The 15,876-nt window shown below is 43.9% G+C and overlaps 1 protein-coding gene and 1 long non-coding RNA gene across 5 annotated transcripts in view; one reads left to right on the top strand and one right to left on the bottom strand.

The window, feature by feature from the left end:
* The window catches only part of LOC135388563 (iron-sulfur clusters transporter ABCB7, mitochondrial-like), a 281,999-nt gene that overhangs the window by 30,589 nt on the left and 235,534 nt on the right, over nucleotides 1–15,876 (top strand). The window lies entirely within an intron of this gene.
* Nucleotides 8,836–15,876, bottom strand: part of LOC135388566 (uncharacterized) — a 41,148-nt gene continuing 34,107 nt past the window's right edge. Inside the window, exon 3 of the long non-coding RNA XR_010421463.1 lies at nucleotides 8,836–9,133. This is a non-coding gene — a long non-coding RNA (uncharacterized LOC135388566). The remainder of the gene's footprint in view (nucleotides 9,134–15,876) is intronic.

The raw sequence follows: 15,876 nt of genomic DNA on the forward strand, positions 1-15,876 counted from the left end.
GTGGATAGAAGCCATTGCCACTGCAGCACGTGTAAGGCCACATTGTCTTGATGAAACAAGGCCCACTTCCAGAGCATGACACATCGTTTGGCCATAATAGTGCTCCGCCAACAATGAATTAGGGTTGCGTAGTAGCATTGGAATTCCCAGGACTTTTTTCGGGGAAGGGCAAAGTGTCCAACCAGATGGACACTAGACCATGGAATGACAACAGTTGAAACTTTTGATATGCATCAGGGGCAAATCCAAACCCTCGCTTTGGAGGCAACCGGATCCACCACTGACATGTAGGGGAACTAATAATATTATAACAATAATGTTAATAATAATTTTATTACTGTTGTGCAAAGGATCAAGAGGGTAAGTTTCGAAGTAATCATGATGACATCTGAGTATAAAATGTGGGGGTGTGGGAATCGGAATATTTGAAGTCGAATCGAATATCGAATATTCGTGCAAAATTTACAATATGTGACTTTTGCACTAAAAGCTTCCATTTTGTAGCCCAAGGTTTTAGTGTAATTTTTGTGGCATTAACTGTCGCAAGAGAGGCATGCAGTTCTTCTGCTAAAACCTCCTACTCTTTACTTTTACATGAGCGTGCTTCCTGCTTTTCAGGTGAGCCTACACTTACTGGAGTACTGGAGTGGTTACCTTCATTTCAAAATTTTATGTCAGGCAGAGGCATGTTACACGGATGTAATTGCTTTGGACAACCACAGGCCATATGTCAAACAAATGAATTGGCATCCTGCCTCAGCTTTGCCATGAACACCCTTTAGTTTCTTTGCTCTCGCCCGAGGAAGTTGAACTGCCGAAATTTTAAACGTAAGGGATACCGTAAAAACCGGACTATAGGTTGAAGTTTTTTTCAAAAAAAGGAGGCGCTGAAAACTGCCCTCTTCTTATAAAGCGGTCAGTGGGCGAAAACGAGGGCTGCAGTCTGTCAACACGTACCCTACCAAGTGATCACGTCGTGATTCCGGGAGGCATGACATCTGTGGTGTGTTGCCACATCTACAGATTTCCGGTAACATCTACAGATCTACAGATTATTTCTAAAATCTACAGATATTTTTACGCTATGATAAAACAAGCCTGAGAATGGGATACACAAAATACACGGACATACACAAAAAGCGTTGCCATGCTCAGACTTGATTCATGGAAGACAAGAGGACTCGCTGTTGGGCACGTTGGTGACTATATATGAAGATCCAAAACACAGCGCGAGAACTGGGTTGGCGGCTGTGCGCCTGCGTACTGGGTTTTGTGTTATTAAACTGTTCGTTGGAGTCAGCGCCTGTCCTGTCCTCTCTTCTTCCGTCGTGTCTTCTCGCGCTGTGTTTTGGATCTTCATGTTGATTCATGGATTTCATGCACCAGCCAACCTGCGTTTATGCTATGTTGTCAGATCTTCGGACAATCGTTAAAAAAAGTTCTGACGAGAAGCCCGATTCACGATGCTCCACTCTCGGGTGAAAAAAGAAAAATGCAACAAATTTTTAATTTCATGTTTGCTTCGTGGTATATGACTGTCAGTATATAATCTTCGATATTTTGTATCACTCGTAGCATGGAGGTCGTTTGCACTTAACCATACGATGTAGCTACTATTCATCATGGTTAGATCGCTTATGTATTGATTTGTCTGATATGATGATACTTGATCTTTTCTTATTCTTGACGCCTCCACTGGAACAGATCCCACGCAGACACCGGCGCATTGGCTCCGACAATCAAGTGGTGACCAGCTCCCGTGGCATAGTGGTTAGGATGATCGCTTTCCACGCTGAGACTGGGAGGTGACACGGGTTCGAATCCTGTCACCGGCTCTGCTGTCTGAGGTTTTACCTGGGTTTTCTGAAGACTTACCAGACAAATGTCGGCACAGTTCCCCCTGAAGTCGGCCAGGACGCCTAAAAAACCCCCTTTCCCCCACTCCTCTCTCAATCAGTACATGTCTGTACGCCGCTCATTGCCACAGTTGCTTCGCGGCGCTAACACGGAATTTTAAAAAAAATCAGGTGGTGGTGGTGTGCTAATTCAGAGCGGTTTACCTGACAGCTTGTTGCACAGTTCTTCCCAGACAGTACAGTCGGCACCAGGATTTGAACCCGGGAGATGCAATCCATTCAGCGCAGCTCCCCAATTACTTTTGCCATCACACGTTTCCATTCTTTCGATGCAAAAAGCGAAATTGGAAATGTCACACGACGAAACGCACAAAATCCTGGCCTAAAAACGATGTTAATTAAGCAAATTGTATGTTTTACTGCCATCTACTGATTTTTACGGAAGTCTCCATACTTTTGAACAAGTGATCTCCATACTTTTCCTCCAACGGGCGTGGCAACACTGGGGTCGACTTATACGCGGGGTCGACCTATAGTCCGGTTTTTATGTATCTTTCAGACACCCTTCTTGTTTGTGGGTTGCAGCCATTATATAAGAGTCCCAAATTTTTAGTGGCAACCCCACAGACATCAAATCAAGGTCCTCACCTAAAGTCCCCGCACAAAGTCCCCACTAAACTATATGTGGGAGGGGCGCCTCCCCTTCCACAGACGATGTCTACAGAACTAACTTTGGATAACATTATGGTAAACTAATCACCGTCCTGCCTGTGTTGGTCCTGCAGCAAGGGCAATTTCGTAAAGCAGGCTTCATTTCATGCATGGAAGCATCATGTGAAGCCCACTTTCGGGTTGCGTCATTCATATTCGTGGAATAGTCGAATATTGAATATTCGATTCGTGAATCGAATAGTTCTAGCGTTTGATATTCGACTCGAATTCGAATTCGAGAACTTGAATATTCGCACACCCCTAATAAAAAGTATAAATCATGATGACCTGCAAGCAATTTTCACAGGATCTTTGAGCTCCAAGGGGTGTGCATGACCCCTGTCGCCCCCCTCTGAACGACACTGTGTGGTAGTCCTTGGTGATGGTCTGCCCGTCTTAAGGTAATTGACGGAATGCACATCCTTTGTATCCCAGAAAACTCTGGCCATCTGAACAGACTGGCATTTTTCAGAGTTGGGAACGAGGCATATTTGCCTTGCTCTTGGATTGGAAGTGGTGGACTAATGCTTCGTTCGTAGTCACATACCGGGCAATAAGCCCACAGGTTCTGCCCTGAATGGCTGGACATTGGAGATGTGGTGTAGTGCGTTTGTTTTTTAACAAGTTATTGCTCCACTGGCCTGGAATCATAGGTGGGGAGTAATGCGTTACAAAGTAGTGCGTTACCGGTAACGCGTTACATTCGAGTAGTGAAATATGGTAACGCATTACATTTGGGAGAAAAGTAATGAGTAACGTAACGTCATTACATTTTTAATAACTAAAGCGTAACGGCGTTATGCGTCACTGCATGTTCAGGAACATTGCTTCATCGTCTAAACTTGAAGGCTTGAGCGAGGACCGTGCCTGCAGAATCTGGGAACATCCCGGATTTTTTCTATTCATCTTCAACAATGACAAGAAGGTCACATCGGCACCGACAAAGACCGCAAAAGAAGGGTTATCGACCTACCCTGGTTGAGATGTCACCTTTGTTTACTACCTTTGAGGAAAACTTACACACACTGGCTTGATGTAACAATGAAACAAAATGTAATATGACGTTTCAATGCCTGTTCGGGCATCATCATCAGAATGAAACAAGAAACAGTTCCGAGTTCTATTTATAGCTTAGTCATGACCTTGTAGCAATCAGGTAGTGGCCCTTTGTGACTGTTACATGCGTTATCATTACGGTGAATGTGCCAAGATTCCAAAAATTTTCTTACCCCCATCTATTCTCGTGTGCCACGGTCTTTACATTGTGAAAGTCAAAAGAATGACCTGTTTTTAGCACGTGCTCGACAAGTTCTGTGCGGTGATTCACTGCTGGTGGTTTTGATATCTGTTGCTGATGTTCTTTCAGTCTCGTGGCTTTCTTTCTTCCAGTTTCTCCCACATAGCAGGCACTGCATTGTTCACATTCCAACCTGTATACAACACCAGATTCTTCCATGTGGGGCACAGGGTCTTTGGGGTGACATAAAATATTATACAGTGTTTTGATGGGTTTAAAGGCTGTGTGTATGCCAAGTGGTTTTAAAATTCTTCGCACAGCTTCTGATAGGCCCCGAACATAGGGAATGCATACGATGTTTTCAGGAGTGGGGTTCTTCTCATGAACATCAGACAATATAGAAATGGTACTTTTGACGAAGTCAACAGGGTAATGGTTCTTGGTAAGGATGTCACTTGATAGCTTACGTTCGGTTTCTCTTGCTTGGCGAAAGCTTGAAACAGCATCTAGACGTTTGTAAAAGCTTCTGACAACAGCACATTTGTGTTCAGGTGCGTGGTATGAATAAAAATCTAGGACAGATCCAGTGTCACATGGTTTGCGGTAAACTGAAGTTTACCACCTCTGTTTTTCACTCCCTCTGGTATTTTTTGGACGAATGGGGCAAAAGCGACAGATAAATAGCCTCTACCCTCTGAACAAGTAACAAAGTACCAAAGGATTGGCTGTTTGGATTTGTACTGTGTGAGATAAAAGGTCACTATCTCTATCAACCTTGACAAGGAGCACTCACTGGTCATTAGGCGTCCTCTCATCCAAACGGGCGAAGCTCACAGATGAAAATCTTGAACAGCAACTGCTTCTGTGTTGCAATAAATCGAACATGTAAGTTATGTTCATGCGTGACCCTTGTTTGTGCCCAACATTGCATGTATTGATTTGCGGAACGCACTTATGTGACTCAACCAAAAATGGTACATATTATAAGGACAACTTGTGAAGTAATGCAAAAGTAACGGCATTACTTATCAGAAGTAACAGCGTTAGTAATGTGTTACCTACTCAGTGGCGTAGCCACGGGGGGGCTAGGGGGGGCTCGAGCCCCCCCTACCTGCCACGGACCGACCCACGGAAATCGTGGAAATCCGAGGAGAAAATAATATATATATGGGGGGGGGGGGGGGGTGACAGTGTGACGATCGCGAAAGTTCTTACAGTTCATGGCGTCTAAGCAGCACTCTTGAATGGTTTTCAAAGTATGAGCTTTTCAAAATCCTTCCAATCTCGTGACACCACCTCATTGGACATGACAGCCTATACATGTAATCGTATTGTGCACGTCCAAACCAATTATTTTCGTCCTGTTTTTTTTAACCGCATTTTGCGGCGTGCACGAGTATGTGTATGTTGTCGCGCCCAGGATCAGCGGTGGGGGGGGGGGGGAGTAGGGCGAGTTTTCGTATCGAGCCCCCCCTACCTTGGAGGTCTGGCTACGCCACTGTACCTACTACCACAACAGTAACGAATAACGTAATGCGTTACTTTTTGAAAAAAGTAGTGAGTAACGGTAGTACACTACAAAATAAATGTAACTTCCCCACCTATGCCTGGAATGGGGGAAAGGTCATCAGGAGCAGGCAAGAGAGACTGGCTACAAAATTAGAAGACATTTAATGAAGATTGGCCAAAGGCCACTTCTGAGGAGAGCAAGTTCTAGTAGACGAAGAATCACTCTGTGCCGTGTGCCGTCTCTTTTTGTTCCACTCCTACACGAGCCTCTCAGACGATTATGGCAGAAGTGCTGGCAAAGCCAAGCAGATGACAACAGCGTAGGGAAGGCTGTCGTTACAGCTCCTCTGCCGCCCGGAAGATCGTCGCCAGATGATAATGAGTCAGCCAACAGTTCTAATGGGAACTTTTGCTTTCGGGACAGTTAGCACTGAAGCAGTCAGCACATGGGCAGTGAGCACATGAACACTCAGCACAGCAGTTCAAAAGACTAAACCCAAGTGAATCCAGTCCCAGACACCAACAGGAACGGTGAAGCTTCCCCGGCACACACCAAGACAAATCAATCTTTGAAGAACACACAAACCATTACCTTTGGAAGGATAGCCTAATACTAATAATACTGCTCAAGCCCAAACATGGGGTTATGCCAAAATTCTTAAAACCCAACTGAGAAACTGAAGAAAAGTTAGAAAGCTATTGCTATCAACCACAGGAGTGACGGCTCAAGCAATCTACGTTTCCACGAAGCTCTCCTTTTTCTTGTAGACCACGTCAAAGTTAAATTAATGATACCTGGATCCCACGTATGCCTATTAACCTGCAGAAGGTTTGTGAACCTAGATGTTATGCGGGACAGAACAGTGATCTCTGTATTGTTCTGATCATTTTTTTCATTATTGTTCTGCTCCTCACTTTCAACTGTCTCAGGCGACTTAGCATATACAGATTCGTTAGTTGCATTTTGTACAGATTTTTCCTCTTTCTTTCCTGTTCCTCTTCCTTCTCCTTTGATTGCATTAGCACATGAATGACTCCTTCTCTATAGCTGAGCCCATTTCCCTTCAACAGCTCATCCAAATGATTAGAGAAGAGATACTGATACGAGTCTGCACATTTTGAGAAACAGTTGGTTTAGTGTGCCATTCGCTAAATGGCCCCTTCGTGCAAATTTTTGCCCAAGGTTGACATACGCTCTGCTCCTCTGCTGCTTGCTTAATCCATACACTCTCACCATTAAAATCCTGACTCTTCACATGTGATGGGTGCACGATGTCCATAGTAGAAGCAGTATCACGTAAGGCCCTACATGGTTTCCAATCCACCTCCAGATTGCGCATGTATGGCCTCAACAGCGCAATATTTTTGTCATCAGTAACATATGAGAATACCATTTTAGGCTTAGGACAATTTGCAGCAATATGCCCTAGATCGTTACAGTTGTAACACCGAGTTTGTTGCTTAGTTTATAAGCCTTCACTTCTAAGTCCTTCTGAGGGCTGTCCCTTTTCTTATTTGAACCACCCTCCTTATTTTCTCTTTCCTCAAACAGTTTAGGAACTTCAATCGTCTTTTCATTCTTGCCATAGTGGCTTTCTTTGACAATCCTTATGATGCGCCTCTCTGCGCATTGCAAAGTCTTGAGCATGCTCCGCTGCTCTCTAAACTGTTTCTACATTTGTTCTATCTTGAACTCAAAGCCTGACCTTGTCGGGTATTCCTCGATAGAATTGCTCTAAGCAAAAACACTTTAGAACCTTCTCTTTCATGTTATAAGAGTTTGAGCCTTTTAACCACTCCACTATAGTGGCTTTAACATTATAGGCGTACCCAGAGTAACTTTCTCCAGCTTTTATGTCGAGCTTTTGAAATTTCTGACTGAAAGCCGTTGTGGACAACCTGTACTTCTTCAAGAGTGCAGCTTACCTTCTTGTAATCCTCTGAATGTTTCTTACTCAGACGAGCAATCACATTGGCTGCTTCACAGGGTAGAGCCGATGATATATGCTGAGTCTACAAATTTTGTGGTACATTGACTTTCTTGCACGTCCTCTCAAAGTTAACGAGAAACAATCCAGTATCATCCCCTACTTTATAAGACTGCAGAAGTTTTGACACTTTGAGCTTTCCATTGTCAACAAAAATTGTCTCACTCGAAGATGTGTCTAAACATAGTAGCATACTCTATCCGACATTGCCTTTCCAAAATTTCTAATTGCTTCATCTTTTGGCGTTCCAGAAGTTCAGCCTCTTCCTTTTGCTTAGACCTCAGAACAACTTCAAAACATTCTTGAAGCTCATCCTCTTCTACTCCTGGGGGCCAAATAGCAGCCACCAGCTCTGGCTTCCTCATGGACTTCTCAGTTCATATTCCCAATTCCTCACATAATAAGAGGAGATGCCTTTTGGAAGCGATTTCCATGATGGCAGTGATAAGCCTATCTGTTCCAAACTGCTACGCCTAAATGCACGCGTGCCCAAATCGAACGTCTAAAGATTTTGAGCTTGGCGTGCCTCAAGGAAACCCCAACCACTCACCAGTGGATGCCAAAGAATATGAACTCCATGCGAGTAAACCTCATTACTTTTCTTCTGAAAGCACCTGCTGGCTTCAAGTGTCCCGTTGCTGCCACCAGTTGTTGCACCACTGGCGTGGAAGATGGTAAAAGTCATCAGATGCAGGCAAGAGAGACTGGCTACAAAATTAGAAGACATTTAATGACGATTGGCCAAAGGCCACTTCTGAGGAGAGCAAGCTCTAGTAGATGAAATATCACTCCGTGCTGTGTGTCGTCCCTTTTTGTTCCACTCCCATGCACTAGCCTCTTGGATGATGATGGCGGAAGTGCTGGCAAAGCCAAGCAGATGTCGACAGCGGTGGGAAGGCAGTCGTTACAACGTGCAAGCAGTCTTGGGTCACACTTCGAAAAGACCTTGTGCATGCCAAGGTACTGGGTCAAGATGTGCTAAACTGCAAACGATATGCCCCCATGGTCCGAATGTTGTCCTTGCGATCTGCCATGACCTCATCATACACACTGTGAATATGTTATGCTTTGGTCACATGACACATCAGCCATGTACTAGATCATGAGTCACCTGATCACAAAGAGCACACAGTGAGTCACAGAAAGCTGCAGCATGCGGATGCAGAAAGAGCAACCTGGGAAAAAGAATGACTGAGAAGTGCTCATCATACTAGTGTAATCCCACTCCAGTTACAAAAGAAACTACGTGAAATGTACATGGGACAAGTTGTAGGAAGTAAATATGTGCACACTGCTAGAGAAGAATATATGTATTAAGTGTGACTTTGACTTCATTAAGTGTCAGAAGAGTGAACCTGCTATGGGCAACAGCTAGTTTATAGAGACTTCTTCGTTCCGCTGCCCAGCCATCGGATAATTTCCCGATACACAAGTGCTACATGAACTGTACTTCTGAAATGCTCTGAAAGAAAATTAAGTTGTATTTTTGACAAAATTATGCATTTTATTCACTTTTTCTGGTTAGCATGTGACTTGTGTTTTTGTACACGGATTCTTGGGTGCTATGATGAGTCAATCACCCTTCGCTCCAATGGAATCCACCGGCCAGGCAAAAGTTCAGGCATACTGGTCAGTTGATGTGGCATGAGCCCGTATGATGGGCTCAAAATAGCTCGAGGCCATATCCCATCATTTCGTGTCCCGATACAGGTTCTCTGGGCAGCTGCGTTGTAGATAAATGGAACATGACTGCACATGCAGTCCGTGGAAGAATATCTTGGGATGCAGCTGTGATATGCGGGACTGTCAATCTAGCAGTTAGACATGTGCTCCTGCAGAAAGAACAATGAATTAACCAGGACAGTGGTGCAAATGAAGCTGCAAGCCAGGCCCACGAGCTGAAATGCTGAAGTGTCCAAGTGGAAATGGTAACATTCCCCCAATTTAGCGAAGCTCAAAAATGCTTCTAAATGAGAAGAAATAGCACTTCAGAAAAACCAGGCCATGGAACAACACCAACGATTTGACGAGGTGCAACTTATAAATGCAACATTTACGAGACACAACTACTTCAGGTTAATGAAGGCTGAACGACCCATTATGCTTAGTCATGATAGGTTATCTCTCTGGCTCTCAATGTTCTGGAACGTTTTTTTAGGCTTTTTCTGGTGTGGCCTTCTGGTGTTTGCCATTGTGTCAAGTCTCCCATTACCTCCCATACTTGAATTCCCCTTCCAATAAGATTCATCACTACTCCATACATGCTCCTAGAATGTACATGTTTTCTAGCCTCCTGGACTTCACCTATCAAAATTTCTTTCTTCAAGTACCTCTTGACTTGCACCATACATATGCAGTTTATAAAAACATCTTCCATCTTGATAAAGGCACTCACAGATGTTGTCTTCATGGACTACAAAGGAGCTGTAACGTTCCTCAGTGGTTACTGATTGTGAAAGTAGAAATGATACCTATCTCATACTGAACATGGTGAGAATGCACACGGGCAAGGGACGGACAGCATGCCTATCCCTTGTCACAGTGCATTTGTAACGTGTTCAGTGTCAACCAACATGCTCTTCACCTTCTTGCACCCTGCCACATGGTTTTTGTTTTCATGGGAACATTTCACATCTTTAATAACAACTCTTCTCCTTTCTGTTGAACCAGGAGTTCCTGAAAGATATGTTTTGTGTTTGTTCCACTCATTTACCAATTTCTCATTTACATTAACGACCTTCCATTTAATCACTCCTCAACAGTTTTTCTTAATGTCTGTTTCATGTATAGCCACCCAGCTTTTTGAGGAGGCACAGTCCGACCTGCACATAATAGAGTTATGGGGCTCATGTGTCTCATGCTCTCCAAAGTGTCGAACTGTATTTCATGTACAAAATTCCTTTTTCTGCACAACATGCCTGTCAATGACACATTTACGAGGTCTGTCCCAAAAGTAATGAAAAAATGCTTTTTCTTTTTTTCGCTTGCAAGGTGAGCTGCTTCAGGAAAGTAGGGGTCGAGGTAGTGGATGGGATGTCTGTCTCAGGATCAGGCCTCCAGAATTGAGCCCGAGCAATCGGAGCGGTCTGCACGCTATGGAAGTGCACTCTTGCTTTTCAATGTCATCACACACAAGAATGCAGTGGAGTGCTGAGCGGTGTTCTGACATTAATACATTTTGCATGAAACTTGGAGAAACCTTCAAAAACGTTACAAATGTTGAAGACAGCGTATGGAGAAGCTGCTTTGTCGTCCACCTAAGTTTTCAGGTGGCACAAGGTCTTCAAAGATGGAAAGGAAGTCGTTGAATATGAACATCCAGCGCGCCAGGGGCCCTATTCTAATATGTGTCGGTAGCGCGAATGTGTCGTTCGAGAGCGAGCACACGTGGCATGTGACGCAACGTAATGCTAGCGATGAGAATTTGGTATTTCCTGCGCTCCAAACGCGTCACCCGTAAGCAATGGTGTCGCTTGCAGGAACAACAACCTCGACTTTCTCGTTAAGCAGAATGAGAGCTATCAAGATGGTGCAAGGTACTTCGCGTGGCTCCCATCAACACCGCCACAGTTGGCACCGGTGCTTAGATCGTGCCACAACGTGTTTGTATCAAATGAGATGTGTTTCGTGAAATGGCTTCAGTATCATTCATGTACAGATTACCAGCACAACACACAAAGGTCTGCCTAAACCTTACATTTTGCCACTTGTCAATTGTCCTGACAGCTCCGTCGCTGGAATTTAATATTGCGAGTAATTCTTACCACTCCTTTTGCCTGTCTAATTGCATGTAGGATGGCGACAAAATGCCCGTAAATAAATTAAGGTGCTCGATCATGAACGACAACATCATTTCATATTTTGTACTCGTGTGTTGGGCGGCGTGTGAGAATCGAGAGACTTTTTCTCCAACATCAACACGTCGTCATCTCCTTCCAAAACGAGAGGCATTCCACGTGGTTCTCCTCCTGCTACGCAATTGGCTGAGAAGGAGGTGTCTCATTCCGAGACGTCTTGACTCTGTAGCCAAGTCTAACGACAGTCAACAACCCAAGCGCGCTATTGTTAAAGGTGGCATGGGAATGCCTAAACTGGCAGGTATCATTCCCAATGGCCGTAATCACTCCTTACCGATACCCCTCTGTCGACAAGGTTGGAGGCACTTGACAGTGGCTTGGAATAGGGCCCCAGTTGTCCTCCAGGATCAAGAACCGATGAAAATGTGGCCATTGTCAAAACTGCTCTGGATAGAGACTGACGTCTAAATGTCAGACAAATTTCTTATGAGCTACCTACAGGTCCTCGACATTGGGGGTGGGTTCACCACCACAACAATGCGCTGAGTCACCTGTCATTGCCTATGATGAAATTTTTGGCACAGAAAATCTTCCTTACTCTTTACTACCTACCCCAGAGCCCTGACTTGGTACTGTGTGCTTTTTTTGCTCCCCAAAATCAGAGTGCACCTGAAAGCACATCGTTTTGACATAGTTGAAAACCTCCAGTCAGCTGCGACGAGGGCTCTGGACATCATCTCATATGCAGACCTATTCCACTACTATAAAGAATTGCAGCTTCGTTGTTGCACTGTGTATGATCCCATGGGACCCAACTTTGAAGGTGATACAGTGTACAGTGAACCCTTGTTATTATCACCATGATCGTTCCCAAAAATTTTGGTCATAATGCGGAATTGTCATATTAACAGGGGGATTTACAGAAGTTTCACCGCATTGTTCCCCACGAGTATGGTCATAAAGCGCTTATGTCACGTTATTGGGGGTCATATTAACGAGGGTTCACTGTAGTTGTATGTAATAAAAGTTTTTTTTAAGATCATTCTCATTACTTTTGGGACGAAGTTTTCTTTGGGGTCAAACTTTCTTTGAACAGACACCTTTCTAACAAAGACTGTTATTGTGAAATTTTTTTGAGGTGTAGTCTGGATTTTATGTTGTCAATGTTTTTGTATTTTGCAAACATTTGTAACAGATTCCGTCATAATAAGGCAATGTTAAAGGGTTTGACACTTTGGTGTATTTGACTCTTTACATAATGCACACATCATGTACATCAGTAGTACATCTGGCAAGCAGTATTAGAGCTGTGCATGGACAGACTTTTCTGAGCCCGACCCAGCCCGGGCGCATCGAACGATGGCTCGGCTAGGCCCTGTGGTTCAGTGAGTAGAGCAAGGCCCAGCCCGGTGATTCGGCAAGTAGAACCTGCCCTAGTATTTCCAGCTGTGTATTTCCAGTAGTAGTAGTATTTACAGTAAGTAAATTTATAAGAACAGAAGACAAGGCCACAAACATATAAGTTCTGACGGTTTAACACCACAACAGCACGAGCCCAAATTAAGAGGGGATACGAACTCCGGCGGCTACATGTATTCTCTATGGGAGAAGCAATGCGATTTTTCGTATCTAATACTGAACCAATTTGGACAAAAATGGCCTTGTTTGATAGCTTTTCCAATTTCAAACAATTCATATTGAAGACATTTGGAAAAAAAAAATAGCAGCGGTTTTGAGAACCTTACGAAAAGTGCAGAAAGTGCTTAAGTTAGGTCTCTCACTTTTGCAAGTTCGTTGCTCGGTTACTGTGGCACATATCTGAAATGTAATCAATAACGTTTTTGCAGAATTCTTTCTTGAATATTTTGGTGCCAGTGTCATGTCTGTCTATGCCTCCAGTTGTTCACAATATTGAAAAAACTACAGGTGCGTACGGCTTCGTGAACCGCGCCATTTTGCCATCGCACAGTAACGCCACATTGCCGGTCACAAGAGAACTAAATACCATTCCGTGGAATACAGTCACTGTTCTGACACCCTATCAGAGAAGGGGTCAAATTGGGGTCGTGAAACCTGTCTGAGGAAATCCGCGTTTGGTCATAGTACAGTAGACTTCCGTTAATACGACTTCCGATAATTCGATTTTCCGCTTAATTCGATCGAATTCGAAGGTCCCGTCAAATGCCCGTATGCCTCTATTGATAAAAAAAGTTCGTTATTTCGAACGTGAAACCAGTGCACATCGTGTAATTCGATCGATGCGTCCGCGAACCAGGCATCCGCGTCGCCCGCACCGCACATACAAGATAAAGTTCGCCCTAAAGTTCAGGTGGGAGATCGGCAGACGACGATTGACCAGTACCGATCCGTTCCGATAACCGCGAGTTTTTGTGCACCGAACGCTATCGTATTTGCGTACGTAAGCGATAGCGTTTGTGGTTCTGCGCACGCGCAAAACATAGAGCTTCGCGCATTGTGCAGAACCACCACGCATCTCTTGCGTACGCAAAGCCAATGGCGTACGATGCACTAAAACTCAATTCATTTGCTGGTGGTGGGTGGTGGTTCGTGCCGGGCGAGGAGGAAACGTCTCTTTCTCGTTTTTGCTTTCCGTTTATTGTTCTACGTTTCACCGGGCTTTCCTTCGGAAACTGTTCGTGCAACAAGAGTCCGATACACAACGTGCGCTCGACGAGTTTCGAATTTCGATGACTTCGTGGAAGTGGACATCGTCGTCGTCAGACATGTCCTGCCCGGGCAAGATGGCGGAAGCGAAACTGAAGACGATATCGCTGAGCGCACATTCAGTGGGTGGGTGCGTGCACGCACGCACACTGCGAGCTTTCCGCGAAATCGTCTACAGTTTTGCTTCCGCCATCTTGCGCGGGCAGGATACGCCTGGCACCGATGTTGTAGCGCGCGCGAGAGCGCTCTATGTGCAATGTGTCGATATGCGCGTTTCAAGCGTGAGCGACAGCAGAGGAATGCACAAAGGTGACATTGACCTCTACAATTTTTCTGCCTATTCTTTAATTCCACCTTCGGATAATTCGATCAAATTTCGCGTTCCCGTCAGGGTCGAATTAACGGAAGTTTACTGTACAATAGTGAGAAGACCTTGAGAATAGGAAGAATAGGAGGCATAGACTAGGAAAACTTCGCTACAGGGCCTGCCAGTGGACTTACACAATATTCGTCTCGCATTGCATCCATGTAAAAAGGATGGTAGAGTAGGGGGAGGTGAGGCACAGTGAGACGGAGTGGTGTTATCATTCACTCTCTCGATTTGTTGAAATTCAAGGACAGTTTTAACGTCGAAAAGTCGAAAACTGAACTATGGAAAGGCCAAAAAACAAGGAATTCCAAGAGGACATTGGCAAAATAAATAATTTCAAATTGAAATGTTGAAAAAGAATCCACGTAGAAATTCACCTTTTAAAATCACTTTTCAAAAACAAGCTCTCTCTCTAACCACAGATGTATATAAGATCAACCACAGTACATGAGGAATTATTTATTTATTTATATACCTTAAGTGCCATTGCTATGGCATTACATAAGGGGGGAAACAATAGGAAAAGGATACATATAAAAAAACACAACAGTCACAAGAAAGCACAACCATAAAGCTGTTACCTACTCTAAGTAGAATCTCTCACAGGCCCTAGTAAAAGTATCAATGTTATTATTCATGACAATCTCTTCAGGCAAAGAATTCCAATCACGGATGCCTGTCTGAAGGGGGGAATTATAAAAATAATCTGTCATGCCAAATGTCGTCTTAAGCTTGTGATGGTGGTCAAGACGGGCCGATAAGTGGTGGGCTGGTTCAATATACGAAGAGCAATTGAGGAAAAGCCGAAAAATGTTCACCAGCCTTTTAACCTTCCTTCTGTTAGCAAGAAGTGGGATGCAATTTGATTGCTTGAATTCAGTAATGCTGGTCCAGTCATATTTTTTAAAGATAAAACGGACTGCCTTATTTTGGACGGCCTCGATTTGTTCAATTAAATACTTCAGGGAGGTATTCCAAATAATGGACGCATATTCTAATTTACTTCGGACCAAACTGTTGTAGGCCATTAATCTAACATCTGTAGATGCCAAGCGCAATACACGTCGTAGAAACCCCAGAGTATGAGTTGCTTTGTGAGAGATTTCATTAATGTGATGTGACCACGACAAGTTATGAGCCAGATGAACAACCAGGTACTTATATATCATGACCCTCTCCAGATTACAATCACCAAATACGTAGGTATTGCAGTATTGCGTCTTTGTCCTGGAGAAGATCATAAATTTACTTTTTTCTACATTAACCTCCATCTGCCATATAGTACACAAACTTTTAATGTTCGTTAAATCAGACTGCAAAATTAAATGCTCGAAGTTATCTCTAATTGGACGGTAAAGGACGATATCATCAGCATAAAACCTAATGCTGGATTGTATTGAATGTGGCAGGTCATTAATGTAGATCAAAAACAACAAAGGGCTCAGGACTGACCCCTGTGGTACGCCAGAGACTACTTCGGAAACGTTGGACATAGCCCTACCCCACCAGAAAGAACCAATCCAGTTTACAATTGAATGGTGAAGACCAAGAGATTTTACCTTGCTAATCAATCGTTGGTGTGGGACACGGTCGAACGCCTTAGCCAAGTCTATAAATATTGCATCAGTTTGTATGCCTAAGTTAAGGTTATTAAAAATGTGAGTGACAAATTCAAACAGTTGACCCTCGCAGGAGAACCCACTTCTGAAGCCATGCTGATTTA

This window comes from Ornithodoros turicata, chromosome 3, assembly GCF_037126465.1.
Source record: "Ornithodoros turicata isolate Travis chromosome 3, ASM3712646v1, whole genome shotgun sequence".
In the NCBI taxonomy this organism is placed as follows: domain Eukaryota; kingdom Metazoa; phylum Arthropoda; class Arachnida; order Ixodida; family Argasidae; genus Ornithodoros; species Ornithodoros turicata.